This window comes from Phoenix dactylifera, chromosome 18 (assembly GCF_051530095.1).
Source record: "Phoenix dactylifera cultivar Ajwa chromosome 18, Ajwa_hap1_PhDact_Kaust_v1.1, whole genome shotgun sequence".
Classification (NCBI taxonomy): domain Eukaryota; kingdom Viridiplantae; phylum Streptophyta; class Magnoliopsida; order Arecales; family Arecaceae; genus Phoenix; species Phoenix dactylifera.
In genome coordinates, this window is record NC_143207.1 from 18,505,540 (window position 1) to 18,518,379 (window position 12,840).

The following is a 12,840-nucleotide window of genomic DNA, read 5'->3' on the forward strand; positions in this document are numbered from 1 at the left end:
CAACATGGTTCAAAGAAAATACAAAGAGTAAATAAAAACCACGCTACATCCTTCAGTTCTAGTAAATAAGTTTGTCACAGGTTTGCAAGTAAAAAAGCAGATTACTCAATAAAAGGGATATCAACATAATAACGCCCAAACCAAAAGTAAAAATCAAGAACCCTATGGAGAATCCAAAAAATAAGCAAGAAACTAGAAAGTGGCGAAACTACAATATAATGCAGGATATGAATGATGAATCAAGAACCATCTCGATATTTTAAAGAAAGCAAGAGAATACAAAGGGAAAAGATTCATATACCAGCAAATCTTCCAAGTTCTCTATTGAACTCCAAAGGGAGAAGAAAAAACACATCGAACATCTGAATTAAACTAAGTGAACCATTGAAGGAGACTACAATAATGCAAATTGGATAAAGCTTGCTTAAAATACTGATTTATCATTCGAAAAAGCCAAAAATGGATGCATTAATATCATACAAAATCGCAGGAGACCACAATAATGCAAATTGGATAAGCTTTCTTTAATTACTGATTTATCATTTGAAAAAGGCCAAAATGACTGCATCAATATCATCCAAAAAATCGCTTCGATAGCTGCATTTACACATAAGCTAGATGAGAACATCTGCATTTAGACAAAGATAACCACAAGAGAAAACCAATAGATTGTGATTTGTGAATCCAAAAGAAGTGGTGTTTCTTCACGTGACTAGGTTAAACAAACAAGTACAAGAAGCAAACCAAGCCTCCAAACCTGTAAGGAGAAATGAATAATATCATAGAGAGAAAAGCAAGAGAACTGAAACACAGATCACTTTGAACCAAGGGTTGAAATTTTCTGTGTCAGTGGCTTGCCTGATTGGCACTTGCATGGTTTATACGAGGCCAGTGCTTGGCATGCACTGCACATCAATAAGTACTGGCATACAGCCAGCATAGTGTCAATGTTGTGTGCTGATATGGCACAAGCACGGTATGTATTGTCCCATGATGACTGGAACTTAGATCTAATAAAGTTTACAGACCTTTGGCATAAAATGAGGTATGAACATGTCACTTTTTATGCACAAGTGACAAACAAGGAAAGAAAAACTATGTGACAAATTAAGTTAGAAAGAATATTGTACTTAGGAACCAAGATAATAGTCATGCTCATAGATTAGGAATTGCCAGTTTATGAGCTGATAATAAAAGTTCAGATAATAAATATAGCAATCACAAGACTTAATTAATGACAACAAACTCAAAGAATGGAACCCAAATTTCAATAATCATATGTCAAGCTTCAGATGCAGTAATCTATTGCAAGCGATTAGGAAAAGAATGTAGGGTTTCCTTAACTCCAAAAATTATAAAGGCTTGCATGGGAATGCTTTTGACTAAAGGTTTGTTATACACCACGAGAGAGTGCTAACTCTAGACTAGTTGCTGATACTTTCTCAAACACTAGCTTACTAAGCTTACTACAAAGTAGGTTGTCTTTGATATTATTCTTGAAATTCATTTCCATATGATATTGGATTAACAAAATAGATGGCTACAGTGATGAGATTGGGTCACCCATGTTACTTTGAATGAAGCTACTATCAAACTTCATTAAGGATTAGCCGTGAAGTGCAAGTACTTTTTCTTTTTCCTGATAAATAGAGCAAAACTATCTCAGAGATCTTTAACTCCAGAACCTAGGGATTTTAATTTCATAATATTATCTAGTGTTTGATTTTATTTGAAGAAAAATGCCAGTTTCTATGTGAACAGATTCCTCTGTTTTATAAAAACGGCAATCAAAAAAAAAAGATGATGTTATCATGTTTAGAAGGATTCCATCATTTCAAACCCAAACAAAGTGGGATGCACGAGATGGCACCTGCTACTTATAAATCCATTTCATTTTGCACTATAAGCAATACGACATTTTTACTAACCGTTTATAGACAATGTAATTGTTCTAATATAAATGTCTTGCTTATAACTTACAAGGAGATCCACGTGACACACTCTGACATGCAACTAGTTTAGGCCTAAGTTATAATACTAATATTCTTATCACTACAACTGAAAGTAGTGACTAGAGTCTAACAAGAATTCAAAGATAGCAGAAGTAGGGTATAGGACATTACAGCTGTGGCTCTATACTAATCTGATGAACTCAATATAAGTAGAACTTATCTACAAAATATAAATAGAGCAAGATAAGCAAAGTAGGTGATTGCTCACTTCTCATAAATGTCAAAGAAAACTAGACGAATGTTAATAGGATCTGTAGGATCTACATGTCCTATTTACATATGGTTTCCATAGCAAATCTAATTACCTTTATTTCCACAATCTACTCATTTCCTTTGTTATTTCTATTAACTATGTATAGCTTAGTCAATTTGACATGGTATCAGAGCCTATGTTCTGAATCTGGTCATTAACGCTTTCTCATTTCGGTTTTCTCTAGTTTTTAGTCCAAGGGGCTCTCCGTGTTCTAGATTTTTCTGAGTCTCGGTACAGCCTTATGTTTTCTAGATTCTGAATTCTTGGTAAAGTTCTCTAGTTTTCTGGTTTCTAGCTTTCTTGGAGTTCTCTTTCTGGTGTTCTTTCTTTTGGTCATAATGTCTACAGAAGCCTTTTGTGTTTGTTTCACTGGGAAGAACTACTCTGCTTGGGAGTTTCAGTTCAAGATGTTTATCAAAGGCAGAGAGCTTTGGGATCATATTGATGGCTCTTCTAAAGCACCAACTGATGCTAAGGAATTTGCTCAATGGGAGACCAAGGATGCTCGGATTATTTCTTGGATTTGGGGTCCATTGAGCCGCATATGATGAACAATCTGCGGTCCTTTAGCACCGCCAAGGAGATGTGGGATTATTTGAAGCGCGAAGCGCATCTACAACCAAGACAACAATGCAAGGCGGTTTCAGTTGGAGTTGGAGATTGCAAATTACAGCCAAGGTAATATTTCCATTCAGGAGTATTATTCTGGTTTTCTTAATCTGTGGAACGAGTATTCCGGAATCATTCATGCTAAGGTGCCAAAAGAAGCCTTGTCCGCTATTCAAGAGGTTCATGCAACCAGCAAACATGATCAATTTTTGATGAAACTTAGGCCAGAATTTGAAGTTACTAGGGCTGCGCTATTAAACAGAGATCTTGTTCCCTCTTTGGATGTGTCTTGGTGAATTGCTTCGTGAGGAGCAACGGACTCTTACCCAGACTGTTATGGCACAAGAGAAGCTGTCCTCAGATGTTGTGAATGTTGCATATGCTGCTCAAGGGAAGGGAAAGGGCAAGGACAAGGTCCAGTGCTATTGCTGCAAGGAATTCGGCCATATTGCTCGCAACTGCAATAAGAAATTCTGCACTTACTGTAAGCAGTCCGGGCACATCATTAAGGAGTGTCCTACGCGACCTCAGAATCGCCGAGCCAATGCTTTTCAAGCTGCGGTCAGTTCTTCTGCTTCTGTGGATCAGTCCGCAAGAATCGCATATGCTGCAGACACATCAGCAGGTCCTAACCAAGTTGTTCTTACTCCAAAGATGGTGCAACAGATGATTATCTCGGCCTTTTCAGCACTGGGACTTCAAGGTAATGGTAAGACAATTTCTCATCCTTGGTTTGTTGATTCTGGAGCATCAAATCACATGACTGGCTGTTCTGATTTTCTGCACGATGTTCGGTCCTATAACGGTACACAACACATTCAAATTGCTAATTGAAGTAATCTTCCTATTACTGCTATTGGAGATCTTAGTTCACCTTTCCGCAATGTGTTTGTGTCACCTGGACTCTCTACTAGTTTGATTTCAGTTGGTCAATTGGTTGATAACAACTGTGATGTGCATTTTTCTCGAAATGGTTGTCAGGTTCAGGATCAAGTGTCGGGGAAAATGATCGCGAAGGGGCCTAAAGTTGGAAGATTGTTTCCTCTGCATTTTACTCTTCCAAGTCTATTGTCTTTGGCTTGTACTGCTGCAACAAATCAGAGTGAGGTTTGGCATAAACGCCTAGGCCATCCTAACTCTCTTGTTTTGTCTCATTTAGTGAAGCATGGTTTTTTGGGCAATAAAGATCAGTTCTCTTCTTACAGCATGTCTTTTGATTGTACTGCTTGTAAACTTGGAAAAAGCAAAACTCTATCTTTTCCTAATCATGGTAGTCGAGCTGAAAAATGCTTCGATATTATTCATAGTGATGTTTGGGGCATTACTCCTATAACTTCTCATACCGGATATAAATATTTTGTGACGTTCATTGATGATTATAGTCGTTTCACTTGGGTGTATTTTCTCCGCTCCAAATCCGAAGTATTTTCTATTTTTCAGACCTTTGTGGCTTATGTTGAGACTCAATTCTCAACCTGTATTAAAGTATTAAGGTCTGACTCAGGCGGAGAATATATGTCTCATGACTTTCAGGGGTTCTTGCATCAAAAAGGTATAATTTCTCAGCGATCTTGTCCTTATACACCTCAGCAAAATGGTGTTGCTGAACGTAAGAATCGCCATCTGTTGGATGTTGTTCGCACCTTGTTGCTTGAATCCTTTGTTCCTCCTAAATTTTGGGTTGAAGCTTTGTCTACTGCAGTTTATTTGATTAATCGACTGCCTTCTCAAATTTTGGACTTTGATTCCTCTTATTATCGTCTCTATGGCAAGCATCCTGGTTATAATCAGTTTCATACTTTTGGATGTGTTTACTTTGTTCACTTACCTGCTAATGAACGTCACAAACTTGCTGCCCAGTCGGTTCAGTGTGCCTTTATGGGTTATGGTATTGCTCAAAAGGGTTTTGTGTGTTATGATACTGCTACTAAACGACTTTGTGTCTCTAGAAATGTAGTTTTCTTTGACAATCAATATTTCTTTCAGTCCAATGTTGCCTCATCTTCTGATCTTGCCATGCTTCCTAGCTTTGATGATATATATCATTCTATTGAGCGCTTCAAACCAAATATTGTGTATAAGAGACGTCAGCCACCTCAGCCCCTTTCCGATACTGATCCACCACCTGAGCCTGCAGTCCCTGCGCCTCGGAGGTCCACCAGAGCCTCCCATCCACCAGATAGGTATGGATTCTCCCATACATCACTCAATGTGACTCTGTCTACTATCACGATTCCTACTTGTTATTCCCAGGCAATTAAGCAGGAATGTTGGGTGAAGGCCATGCAAGATGAGCTTCAAGCTCTATAAGAGAATCACACTTGGGATATTGTTCCATGTCCTTCTGATGTTAAATCCATTGGTTGTAAATGGGTGTATTCTATGAAGCTACGTCCTGATGGGACTGTGGAAAGATATAAGGCTCGGTTGGTTGCTCTTGGTAATAGACAGGAATATGGAGTAGATTATGATGAGACTTTTGCTCCGGTGGCTAAGATGACTACAATACGGACAGTTCTTGCCATTGTTGCTTCTAAAGGTTGGGCCCTACGACAAATGGATGTTAAGAATGCTTTTCTGCATGGTGATCTCAAGGAGGAAATTTCTATGACACCTCCACTAGATTTATTCACTACACCATCTTCTGATGTGTGCAAGCTGAAGCGCTCTCTCTATGGCTTGAAGCAGGCACCTCGTGCCTGGTTTGATAAGTTTCGCTCCTCATTACTTGGTTTTTCCTTTGTCCAAAGTCAGTATGACACTTCCTTGTTTCTCCGCAAGACTGAGAATGGAATTGTTCTTCTCCTGGTTTATGTCGATGATATAGTTATTACAGGGATAGATTCTGTGTTGATTCAGCAGCTTCAACAACACCTACAGGCTTCATTTCACATGAAGGATCTTGGTTCTCTTCAATATTTTTTGGGCCTTGAGTTGAAGTCTGGACCTGCAGGTACTTTCTTGCACCAACATAAGTATACACAAGATTTGATTGCTTTGGCGGGACTTCAAGATGCTTCTTCTGTTGACACACTTTTGGAGGTGAATGTAAAGTATCATCGTGAGGAGGGCGAGCTTCTTTCTGATCCCTCACTGTACCGACAGTTGGTTGGAAGTCTGAACTATTTGACCATAACTCGGCCTGATATTTCCTTCGCTGTTCAGCAAGTTAGTCAGTTTATGCAGACTCCTCGACACCTTCATTTGGCTGCCATCTGTCGTATCATTCGCTATCTGAGAAGCACTCTAGATCGCGGCTTATTCTTTCCTGCTGGTTCACCTATTCAGATGAGGGCATACAGTGATGCTGATTGGGTTGGCTGTCCAGATACGCGTCGCTCAGTTACAGGCTGATGTATGTTTCTTGGCAATGCACTCATTTCATGGAAGAGTAAGAAATTGGACCGTGTTTCTAAGTCTTCAACGGAGTCTGAGTATCGAGCCATGTCCTCTGCATGCTCTGAGATTATTTGGCTTCGTGGATTGTTGGCTGAGCTTGGGTTCCCTCAACTTGAGCCCACTTCTCTTCATGCAGATAACACTAGTGCAATTCAGATTGCGGCTAATCCTGTCTTTCATGAGCACACCAAGCATATTGAGGTGGATTGTCACTCTATTTGTGAGGCTTATGATCGACGTGTTATCACTCTTCCTCATATCACCACGGATTTTCAGATTGCTGATGTGTTTACCAAGGCTATGACTCGTCGACGCCATAAGTTTCTAGTTGGCAAATTGATGCTTCTTGATCAGCCAGCATCAATTTGAGGAGGGATGTTAATAGGATCTGCAGGATCTACATGTCCTATTTATATATGGTTTCCATAGCAAATTTAATTACCTTTATTTCCGCAATCTACTCATTTTCTTTGTTATTTCTATTAACTATGTATAGCTTAGTCAAATTGACAACGAATACAGTGAAAGCAAAATAAATGCTTAGAAAAAAAGATTGTAGAAGGAAGTTAGATATTGGCATGTATTAAAATTTCAATGACTTGCAACATAGACAAACTAGGTGCAAGCTTAATTGGATTATAAAACAATACAAACAATGAGTACTAATATATGCTACAGATGATTTCAAATTCCATATAGAATTGTGAGTTTTGTCTTCAAGTGGACTCTGTGAAAAAGAATCACCTCAGAACCATAAAAAGAAGGGTATCAGTGCCCAAGGTCCGCCGTACCGGTGGCGGCCCGTACCGGTCCGAACCAGTGGCGTACCGGTCCGAACCGGTCCCGTACCGATTCTTCAACAATAAACTACCGGTACCGGATTCGACGCTGATCCGGTACCGGTCCCCGGCCGAACCGGCCCGTACCGTCCGGTATGGACTGGTACGGCAGACCATGTCAATGCCTTTGAATATTCTTTCAAGTTACCACGTTGTACAAAAATTGATACAACAAAGAGGACCAAAAGAATACAGCAGGCAACCATCTCTAATGCACTATTAATTCCATCACCACAAATAGAGGACAACAGAAAATAGCAAAATAAACTTGCTGACAGGAAGTCAAAATTGCTGCACTATAAAGAAAGCAAAATAGCTGCAGTTAAAGATAAGCAGCAACAGCGACAGTGGTATCAAAAGAAAAAAAAAAAAAGATAAGCCAGTGCTATCAAAAAAAGGAGCAGCAACAGCATTATATCTAGAGAACTGAAGAATATATATACATATATACCCAAAGACCTCAAATTAAAGAACCACAAAGCACTGGTATGCAGTCTACTGCAGAAGAGGAAAGAGTCTAGAATGAACTATGTTGCTACAATTCGTTAGACAAAAATGTAGGTATTTAGGACATCAAATAGTAATGGTAAAAGAGATAAAACAAGCTAAAGCAAACTTTATGCTTATAATTCTGCAGCCTACAGAAACTCCATTTAAGCTAAAGCAAATACCTTATAGCAGCTTTATGGTGTCAGTGAAAATTATAAAACAGCGTATTCAGACCGCCACCTCCCAGTTAAGTTCATTCATGGACAAAACGAGATAAAAAGCAAAATAGGAAGGAACATGGAAAAGAAAAGGTAGGCCACTAAGGACTTTGACCTGCGCGATATAGCTGGCAATAGGATGATGGAAAACCCAAAAGAGATACTATTGCAAATCTCGCTTGGACCCAACTCCTGCTTCAGCAGCCTGCCAAGGTTTGCTCTTTCGCTGGCTTCCATTTTGCCAAAAGCCGTTAGACCTAGTTGACTCCTCATTGTTGGATCTCACCCCGTACCATTTTCCTCCAAGACTGATTCAGAATTTTCTTTTACTTGTGAATACCTCTTCCTCTTCTTCCCATTCTCAACTGTCGAGCCTTTTATATCTTTGCTCGAGGCAGAAGGTTTCACATCATCTCCTTCTTCTTCCTCAATCTTCTCAGTATCCTCTTTGTCCAAGTCTACTTTTAAAGGTTTTTGTGGCCTTCCCCTCCTCTTATATTTAGGAAGAACCTCTTCACCGCCACTCCCTGGATCTTCATGACTTGTTACTACTGTTAACTTCCTCCCCTTCCCTCTGCCTCTACCCATTAATCCAAAAGCCGAATCCAATCTCTAACAAGATTTGAAAACTAATAAAAGATGCAAGAGAGAAACTGATAACATATTTTATATTTCAAAAAGAAAAAGAATTCACATAGAACTGGTAAGTTCCAGATAAATCCGAAAAACAGACTATGATTAAGCATCCAGATTGCTTTTCAAAAAAAAAAAAATGTCAAATGCGATGTTTCTGAAGATACCACATGGCAGTAGATAATCCCAAAGAAACAGATGCTTCACTTATTTTCCAAATATTGATCCCAGGAAACTACACAGAAGGAACAAAAACTTCATCTTTTCATTAGCATCACCATAACCAAAACTGAAGAATCTACAAAAGGTCACCCTTGGAAGATCAAAGAAATCCCTCCTTGAAAATTATTAAACATATTAAAAATTATTAAAAATTTCCCCATCATCAACCAGTCGGACATACAAGATGATCAAAATGCAAGAAAATCAAAAAATCACTAAAGAAGATCCCGATCTAGAATCTGTCAAAACTAAAATCCTACAGATAATCTAGGCACAAAATAACAGGGAAATCAACCTATAACATCAAATCCGGACCCAAAATCAAGAAACATATCTATAATCCATAAAACTATCACCAAATAACACCAAAATCTTGAACTATAAATCAAGAACCACGAAGTATTCAAAGAACACGAACGAAAATAGGAATTGGAGAAAAATGTCAAATGCGATGATGTTTCTGAAGATATCACATGGCAGTAGATAATCCCAAAGAAACAGATGCTTCACTTATTTTCCAAATAATGATCCCAGGAAACTAAAGAGAAGGAACAAAAACTTCATCTTTTCGTTAGCATCACCAAGAATCTACAAAAGGTCACCCCTGGAAGATCAAAGAAATCCCTCCTTTGAAAATTATTAACCATATTAAAAATTATTAAAAATTTCCCCATCATCAACCAGTCGGACATGCAAGATGATCAAAATGCAAGAAAATCAAAAAATCACTTAAAGCAAGATCCAGATCTAGAATCTGACAAAACTAAAATCCTACAGATAATCTAGGCACAAAATAACAGGGAAATCAACCTATAACATCAAATCCGGACCCAAAATCAAGAAACATATCTATAATCCAGAAAACTATCACCAAATAACACCAAAATCTTGAACTATAAATCAAGAACCACGAAGTATTCAAAGAACACGAACGAAAGTAGGAATTGGAGAAAATGTCAAATGCGATGTTTCTGAAGATATCACATGGCAGTAGATAATCCCAAAGAAACAGATGCTTCACTCATTTTCCAAATATTGATCCCAGGAAACTACAGAGAAGGAACAAAAACTTCATCTTTTCATTAGCATCACCAAGAATCCACAAAAGGTCACCCTTGGAAGATCAAAGAAAGCCCTCCTTTAAAAATTATTAACCATATTAAAAATTTCCCCATCATCAACCAGTCGGACATACAAGATGATCAAAATGCAAGAAAATCAAAAAATCACTTAAAGCAAGATCCAGATCTAGAATCTGTCAAAACTAAAACCCTACAGATAATCTAGGCACAAAATAACAGGGAAATCAACCTTTAACATCAAATCCAGACCCAAAATCAAGAAACATATCTATAATCCAGAAAACTATCACCAAATAACACCAAAATCTTGAACTATAAATCAAGAACCACGAAGTATTCAAAGAACTGCTGCAACCTCTGTAATAGTGTAACCTTAAGGCCAATCGAACCCTCCAACCACCAAAGTCGAGGAAGCATCCATCTTACTTAGATGCAGTTTGTCATTAAAAAAAAAAACATTAGACAACTTCGTCGGACAGCATGTATATATAATATCAAAAACAACGAAATGATGTAAGAAAGTAGGTATAGCTTGTGGCATGGGAAAGAACAAAATAGAATTCATTTAGGTTGCAGGAACAGGTTAACCAAGGTAAAAGAAAATTGAGTCACAGCAATTCGTAATATGTTCAATAAATACCTAGAAAATTACTTCAACTGACAGATCTTGATGGACAAGTAAATGTAGAGGATTAATAAACTTGAAAGCCCTAGGATTCCCCACATATAGGGGGGGAACCCCCTACACGCCCAAGATACCAAAATCTTTTGTGACATGTCGTTGCATTTGTTTTAAGAATTAAAGGAGAATAGTTCCTAACATCCCTGCCATGGTGTTTGGGTTTTTGGTAGAGGCACCATGTCGATGAGAATCTATTCATTAGAGATTGCATGCAATTGTAGGTCATCCAAAACTCTATATGACACCATGTGATATCTTAAAACTTCTTGAAAGCTCCAGTTACAAGCACCAGAAATCTCTCCTCAAGAGAACTTCAGAAAGTTTCTTGTTCATATATAAAGGTATGATAAACTTCCCATTTAGTGCCTATTTGGATATATTCCAGAAGGAATTGGATTTGTTGGCCTGCCCAGCCTGTAGTTTTCTAAGGGCCCACCCAAGTCCTAGCCTAGATCCTAGCCTGTGGGCCTATTGGTCTGCAGGAAGGAGAGAAAGACCCATGGAGGTCTTTCTTCCTCTCATAGGATTCAGGCTGTGGGGATGTTGGGTTGACATGGACCATACCTATTTAGGCTGCCAATCCATAAATCTATCAGTAAATCCAGCTCAATCTTACTGGATTTCCCAAACACGGCCTTACTAGAGAAAATAATTACCTAGAAAACAAGAAGAAGAAAATAGAATTCAAATATTAACAAAGGGGCTTACATAAGTATCCTTCGAGAGTGCCAGCATCTAGGAAGGAATTGCTTCATGAAATTTTATGGAATATGTAACAATTCATTTGCTAAAAAATTATTAAAGAACCGATTTTGTTTCCATAAAAGTAAATGTAGTTAGAAGTTGAAAACAATTTAAAGGCACAATGTTTTTGCTAATTGCATATTAAAATCATGGAGCAAATGTCAGAATAAACATTCTTTAGAGCTCATTATTTCTTATGCATCAATAGGCAACACTACAGAATCTTACAAAAGTGAATTACCAAAAGAATATTATATTCGTTCACCAACAACTCTACCTTCAAAATGTGTCCATTTCCAAAATCCAGCAGTTTGTCTTGGAATGCTAAAATATTGAGATTAAAAGTTTTTCTTGGCATCTTTAGAGTATCCCATGAAACAGTTAATATTGCTGGTTTACAAATTGAAGCAATAGAATAGAGTGCACTGGCTTATTAGAAACCAAAGTTATAGAGAATGGTCTGAAAAAGATTTACCGACAAACTTGAAACAAATTGGAACATATAATTGACTAGGATAGTTTAAGCAAAAGAATATTTTGATTTTAGGAGGGTTTGTCTAAGTGACAGTCAATTTTTATAAGCATCCTCAAATAAATTTACAGTATATAGGTTAGGCACAGCCACTATTAAATTCCAATGCTGTGAGATCCATTTTATCCTTTGAGATAAAGGAGAACAAGGCTTTGATTTTTGAGGCCAGGAATAGACAAAGTAGTCATAAGGATGGGTCTAAGGCAGCCAATTGACAAATTGAGTGCTTCACAATAACACAAATCATGACAACCATTCAAAAACATATAATACAAGGCTCCGATGTTTAGATCCTGGCAAGACGGGGGGGCATCCCATCCTATTCCTGAGAGAAAATGGGAGTAGGACAGGACCTCAAAACCCATTCATGTGAGGAAAGAAGAAGAAAGGAAAGAAAGAAACGAAAGAAGAAGACAAGGAAAAAAGAAAGGAAAGAAAGAAAGGAGGAAAAAAGAAAAGAAACAAACAAAAAAATAAACGAAAGAATAATAATAATAATACCATGATATTGACAAAATGAAAATGGAATTATGAGATTCTATTATCCATCTAAAGTAAATCATAGAATAAGAGAACCACTGCTCAAGCAAAAATATACAAATAAACAAACTTGCCAATCGATATCTCATATTTGGTTGTTAAAGAAGGCATTTTTCAATCATGCAGCACTTTCAAACCGACGTCCAGATCTATTAGATTATAGTGCTAGAAGCATACCAATTTTAAGGGAGGCATCAGCCTGAGCAATGTTTCGGGCCATGGCAGCGAGCAGAGCAATCCCATGCTTGGCAGCCGCAACCGTGTTAGCCGTGGGGGCATTCACAACAAGACACCCATGCTCGGTGGCGGTGGCAAGATCCTCGGGGTAGAGGTTATAGGAGCAAGATCTACCTCCGCATGCAAATCTTTATGCAGTAGATAAAAACCATGCAAATATGGACAGATGAAAAACCTAACACAGCATAAACCATGCAAATTCGACACTATTTTCTTCATCAGAACCAAGCATATAGCGATATCTGGTACCAACAGTAATTAATGCAAATATTAGTAGAAAAATCTATTAGATATTACAAATAAGCTTCTGAAAGCATCCATGTTAGACAACCACAAAAATAAACAAATC

The 12,840-nt window shown here is 37.9% G+C and overlaps 1 pseudogene across 1 annotated transcript; it reads right to left on the bottom strand.

Moving 5' to 3' along the window:
• Window positions 1–7,704: 7,704 nt before the first annotated feature.
• Window positions 7,705–11,468, bottom strand: LOC149750971 (uncharacterized; annotated as a pseudogene). Its single transcript, XR_016398976.1, has one exon. The product of XR_016398976.1 is annotated as an uncharacterized LOC149750971 (transcript).
• Between the last annotated feature and the right edge of the window lie 1,372 nt (window positions 11,469–12,840).